Genomic DNA, 6,222 nt, shown 5'->3' with positions numbered 1-6,222 from the left:
TGTTATGTCTTGTTATTGCATGAAAAGGACAGCAGGGGGAGCTCTGACTGTATATATAAGAAGCGGAATGAAGGAGAAGAAAAGAGAAGAGAATAAAGAGAGAACTGAAGCTGAGCTACGTGTCTTGCCTGCTGATTCTACTATTTCATTATAACAACACAACACTTGTATTCGGTGTTCTGGCAGGAGATATCAGCACTGATCAAACTGAGCTTGGGACAAAAATAGTTCTGAAAGTGAGACTTGTTAGCTTGCAGCTCCAGGGTGGTGAAACTCACCAAACCTGCACCAAACTCAGAACGTCTCAGAATTTTCTGGTGAATTAATTATGAAATAACTATCCCGTGAGCACGACATGCTCTTGCTCTCAGTAAATAAAGCAAAGCCACTTTATTTATTTCATCTGCCATTAAACAAACCAGCAGAGAAGGAGAGACCGGCAGAGGAGGGGAAAAAAAGGCTCTCGACGTGCTTAACGCGCGTCAAGCGAGCGTCTAAATAACGAGCGTCCAACTTGAAACGTTCGACACAATCTTGATGCTCAAAACGCTTTTGGTGTGAATGCACCATGAGACTGTGCGTCCAGGCTGTAACAGGCGATCTGTTTTTAATTTGATTTATTACTCATTAATCTTACAACTTTGTCAGCTGTTATACACAATTTTAGCTAAAAATTCCAGCAAAAATGTATCGCAAATGCCTTCCTCTAGGGTTCTTTTAGGCAGTTATGGCTACTTTGAGCTATTATTTCTGCTACAATTGCTAGCTTCTAGCATTTGTTACTTCTAGGTTTTAGTTTCAAACTTTTTCTTTTTTCTTTTACAAACTTTATACTGCTTTTATCTAGCATTTTAACATTTTAGCTTATAGATGCGTATTTTGCTAAACGTCTAACCATTTCATGGAGGTCATGAATGGATAAAATATTAGATGCTGGAGCTGCAATAGTTTTTAAATAACCTTTTGCTACTTTTAACTACTTTTCGCTTTTTGCTACATTTAGTTTCTAGTCAGTTTTTTAGCTTTTAGCAAGTGTTCAGCCAGTTTTAGCAGTCATTTAGCATGTAGCATTTACATTACATTACAGAAAATGCAGTTTCTCTGATTTCAACAATGCTTTAGTGTTCAAACAATCTCTTTGCACAACTTGTCCTAATATTTAAACTTAAATGCACAATACCTGATCTCAGCTTGTATCACTCGTTATAAATAGAGGTTTTTAAAGGACGCTTCTTGTCCTTTCTCTCAGCTTCTACGATCTATCTTTTTGCAGCGCAGTCTTCTGCCTTTTCTGCTCCTTTTTGAAACTGTTTTTTTCTGCACATCATGTTTTCCAGTAAACAGCAGTGTAGCTTTCCCTACAAATGAGACTGAAGTAGTACAACACTCCAGCAGAGTCGAGAGCCAGTACCTGTTGCCAGCAACAGTATCACTTGTACCCTAATAATACGGCCACCTCAAAATGAGCAGGGTGTTGATTTCCTGATGTCACAACCAATCGTGAAGCCCCTTTAAATAGCCTTAAGGGCGTCACAGACCCTTTTGCATCTCAGGACGGTTTGCTAACAGTATCCATGGCAGGACACAGGGGCTCCTGATAGTCTGGATCACATCTGTCCCACAAAATCACTATGATGCACAAACTGGCAATCTTTGGACAGCTAAACCTTCCATCTGATTGGATTGTTGTGTACATAAAACACACACACAGGAAGTTCATAGATGGCTAAGAGAGCAGATTCGTAACATGTTGATGGATGTTTCCAGGCTGTTGGGATGAGAGTGTGCTATCAGCAGACTACAGACACCGGCAGAAAGGAAACTGTTCTAATTAGTTCACTGTGGGAAAACAAAGAATATTGAAATACATTTAATCAGAGTTTAAACCTGCAGCAGAACCGCCCCCACCTGATGTATGTTGGCGTGCAAAATAAAGACAACCGTCCACAAGTTGTTGATGCTGAATGAAACCAACCGAAGACATGGTGTTCTATAAATTCTAGACCTATAATTTTTGCAAATGACATAGCCATCTCATAAATCTAGGATACTATTTCTATATATTGAACACTCAATATTTGTAAAATTCAGATTTATGCACGCACACACACACACACACACACACACACACACAAAATACATTTTTCTTTCTATGAGGGGAAGCAGACTGCTAACAGTGTGAAAGAGATTAGAGCCACACGCTTTGTAAGCATTCTTATTAAGTCTGTGTCTCAGTCTAGGTTTTAAGCTTATTTATACCATAATCCAAGTCATGTCCTTGTTATAAGGCATGTTCAAGTGGCAGCAGAGACTAATGCTGGCTTCAAAGATGGATAAGTGTGCAGAAAGTTTTGTTAATGAGTTATATGTAGCTCAGCATTGTCTTGAAAACAAACATACTTCAAGAACTAACATATCGCAAAATAACATGTGCATTAAATAATGTTGTCGTTTCTCAACACAAGATGATCTTATTTTAAAGGCCTTTAATGTTGTTTCTTTTTTTCTTTTAGATTTTAATCATTGTTTATTTGTTTTACAATATATGTACAAATGATGGCTACAATTTATCAGTGTTGCTTATGTCACTGTGTATAAATCACAGACTTCTGATGAAATCTTTGACCCCTACATGAATTTCCCCTTGGACTTTTAGTCACCTCAGCAGAGTATAATGACCAGCAGGCCACAAAAGAAGCTTTTCAACAGCAAGATAAAGAATCAAAGTCAGTTTATTCTTTTACAACAGGGGGCTTATAGTCTCATCAAGTCACGATGGCCGTCTGGGAAACCAGTGAACCAGAATAGGGAGTCAAACGAGCCGCCTAGAGGGGGGCCTTCTAACATCTTAACCCAGCCTGGAGGCCTCAATGAGGGGGCAAACAGAGGTGATTTAAGGCTGCTCTTTGTTAAATCCTGAGGTCAAATGTCTCCTGATATTCTCTGTTTGGATCTTGTCAAACAACAGTAGCAACTGACATTTCCTGGTGACACATTAACCTCAGGTTAAAGCTTGACCTCAACAGATACAGAATCAACTCAAACCTAACTCCAGAAAGGATATTTTCTGGAAGAATATTGTACGAATGATGAGTGATAATGACGGCAGAAACTGTGTTGTAAAAGCTAAAAAAACACTAGTTAAAAGCTAAAAAAGCAAAATGATAGCTAAAAACAAAAATATCGAACCATTAGCTAAAACTGAAAGTTGCTAAAGGCAAGCAAAAATAGTGACTAGATGCTAAAAGTAGCAAAAGGCCAGTAAAACTAAAAAAAACATTAGCAAAAAACAGCAAATGATTTGCCAAGAAGTAAAATCAGCAAAAGGTTAGCTAAAAGCTAAATGCAACATATTCTAGCTAAACGTATCAAAACACAAGCTACAAACTTAATGTTGCAAAAAGTGAGCTATAAGGTGAAAGTAGTAAAACAATGGCTAAAAGAAGCAAATGATATTTTGGAGCCAAAATTTGCAAAACATTAGCCAAAGGACAAATATTACAATGCCAGCTAAAAGCTAAACGCTGCAAAATGCTATCTAAAGGTACAAGGCAGAGTGATAAATAAAACAAAAATGTAGACAAAAACTGTTTTTTATTAAACTGAAGAGATAATAATGTATTTTTGGGGGGATATTTTTTGGCAAATTAAGAAAAATATTTTGAAAAATATCAAATTTACAAAAAACTAAAATACCATCTCCCAAATGAGCTGAAACTTTTGATATTTAAACATCTAAAATAACACAAAGTATTTAGCAGTAGTAATGTTGTAAAAAAAAGTTTAGAAAAATTAACAGACAAACAGGAATGCCGACTCAGCATTCACACAACAAGTTCTCCGATGTTCAGCGCCATCAACTGACAGGGAGCAAAACCAGTGTTTTTCTCTTTGCAGAGGCTTCACTGAGGAATCCCAGCATCAGCATTCCTCAAGCGCTCCTTCTACCACATCCATGGAGGTTTGCTTGCAAAAAAAAGTTTTTAAATGGGGGCCAAATAAGGACTATAGCTCAAACGGACTCTTTTTTATACATTTGGCTGGGTTCCTGTTTTCCTTGGAGGTCAAATAAATCTGTTAAGTCGCTCCGTGTTTGATTGGACAGCAGTGTGGCAGCATCAACTACCATCAATGGTAAAATTAAATCCTGGCTTTCTTTAAAGGAATGCAGATCATCTGAGGGGAACAATGAATTACGTAATGTTTCCCAGAAACAATCTAGGCCAAAACCAGTTTAAAAACAAAAATGCTATCTGGTGCATCAAACTCATGATTGGATATCCTTTAAAATAAAACAAAAACATGTTGTTTTGTCTGCGCTGCTAGTTTCTAAACTTAGAACAACATTGTTTTAAATGGTTGTTTTTTGAACCCCTAAACATCATCTAAATTTTGGCTGATGTGACCAACGTTGTCCACCAGCGTCCATTTATGACTGATGGCTCATCTTCCCACAACATGACTGAATAAAAACAGAAAAGAAAATACATTCTGGCAACATATTCCCATTTGTTTTGTGAAAAAGCCACTGCTAAAGCCTCACATTTGATTTTCATATAACCAAATAACTACCCCATGATTAACACTCTATAAATAAGTAAGAAAATTGGTTGACAGGCACTTCTTCTCTCCTAAGTGGTTCAGACAGAGTGCACCACAACATGCAGGCGGTCGTTTACCAAGTGATTCATCACCGTGGATCGTCAGCATATTTCAGCTACTTCGACTGCCAGGTTTACATCTCTTATCTGATTTTGCCTCACCTCCAAACCGACATGGACGCGTGAGAGAGGCCAGAGAAAGAAACTCCGTGAGAATGGAGTTGTTGGACGGATCGTGGTCGGGGGCACAGTGAGCGGCAAGCTGCCTCTGGCTTGGCTGCTTTCACCTCTTGGTTACAATTCAAAGGGCTGTGAGCTACAGATGACAACACGCACCAATAAACAAGAAAATGATGGATATCAGATGTGCCATTGTGGCTCCTTTGGACACATGTCGAAACCTCCGAGTTTAAAAGCATTGCCTTAAAATTTTACGCAAGAGTGGAAAGGCCGCAAAGCTTAATCATAGTTCATCTGATCCTGTTTGAGTTGCAGGGGAAGTCTAAGGTTTGGCATAGAGTTAGGGCCAAATATTACCTGATTTGCAAGACTGTTATTTCTCTGTGGTTTAAACTACAATAATGAAAGGCCTAACATTCATTTGAAGAATGCATGTCACTCGCCACCTTTTAAGTTAGTGTTAACCTACAATCAACTTCCCACATAGCAAAACTTGTCTGGCCCATTTCTGGCCACACGATGCACTCGGCTCTGAAAGTATGACAACAGTTTGGTGGCCCTCATGTAGTTTACCAGAGGTGGTCCATGCATGGGTCAGCACTCATTGCCATACCTGGCCCACAAGCGATTGATAAAACCCTTGCTGTGCCAGCAGTGCCAGCTTGGCACCAGATCTGACCCACACTTGTCTGCTATGTGGGTTAAAATCAGGACTGGAGTCAGTTGAATAAAATGTTGTAACAGACGTGTGGAATCTCATGCAATATTGTCTGATCTCACATGATGTGTTCGCATCCATCCATGGATGGTGTTGAAATTTGCAGAGTCAATGAGGTGAAGTTTTTGGGTATCATCATTGACGAAAAACTGACACGGAGACCTCATATCCTCATATAAATTACTTAAGAACAAAAATGGCAAAATCTATAGCAGTACTGTATAAAGTTAAGTAATTATTTAATGATAAAGCACTATTTACACTATGTAATGCAATAATTGTTCCACATTTGATTTATTGTATAGAAGTCTGGGGAAATGCATGTAAAACCATTACTAATCCTATTTTTATTTTACAAAAAAGAGCCATAAGAATTATTACAAGAAAGCATTACTATCACCCATCTAATATACTGTTTCCTCAATTAAAATTGTTAAAATTTCATGAGTTGGTTGATTATAACATTCTGCAGGTTATGTATAAAGCTCATAGAAATGTGTTACCTTCAACAGCCAATCATATTTTGTTAAAAGGGAAAACTGTTATAATTTGAAGGGATTACAAATGTTTGTTAAACCAAAAATATGAATGAATCTGAAGGACAGATGCACTTCAGTAAAAGCTATAAGACTATGGAATGAACTGAAAAAATGATTATAAAAGATTTGGATCAATTAATTCCTTTAAAAATGATCAAAGCAAAAGTGTTAAAGAAATATGAAA

The 6,222-nt window shown here is 37.7% G+C and overlaps 1 protein-coding gene across 6 annotated transcripts in view; it reads right to left on the bottom strand.

Annotated features, from left to right (window-relative positions):
* LOC106526078 (tensin) overlaps nucleotides 1–6,222 on the bottom strand; it is a 201,182-nt gene that overhangs the window by 103,410 nt on the left and 91,550 nt on the right. Inside the window, exon 1 of one of the 6 annotated variants that reach the window (XM_014020557.1) lies at nucleotides 1,181–1,316. The exons of the other annotated variants lie outside the window; for them this stretch is intronic. The gene's annotated coding sequence lies outside the window, so the exon portion shown is untranslated. Of the gene's footprint in view, nucleotides 1–1,180; nucleotides 1,317–6,222 lie in introns of those variants that run through there. 6 annotated transcript variants of the gene reach the window in all.

Source organism: Austrofundulus limnaeus, unplaced genomic scaffold (assembly GCF_001266775.1).
Source record: "Austrofundulus limnaeus strain Quisiro unplaced genomic scaffold, Austrofundulus_limnaeus-1.0 Scaffold257, whole genome shotgun sequence".
In the NCBI taxonomy this organism is placed as follows: Eukaryota; Metazoa; Chordata; class Actinopteri; order Cyprinodontiformes; family Rivulidae; genus Austrofundulus; species Austrofundulus limnaeus.
Note: the sequence above shows the minus strand (reverse complement) of the source record. Positions and strands in the feature narration are given on the sequence as shown.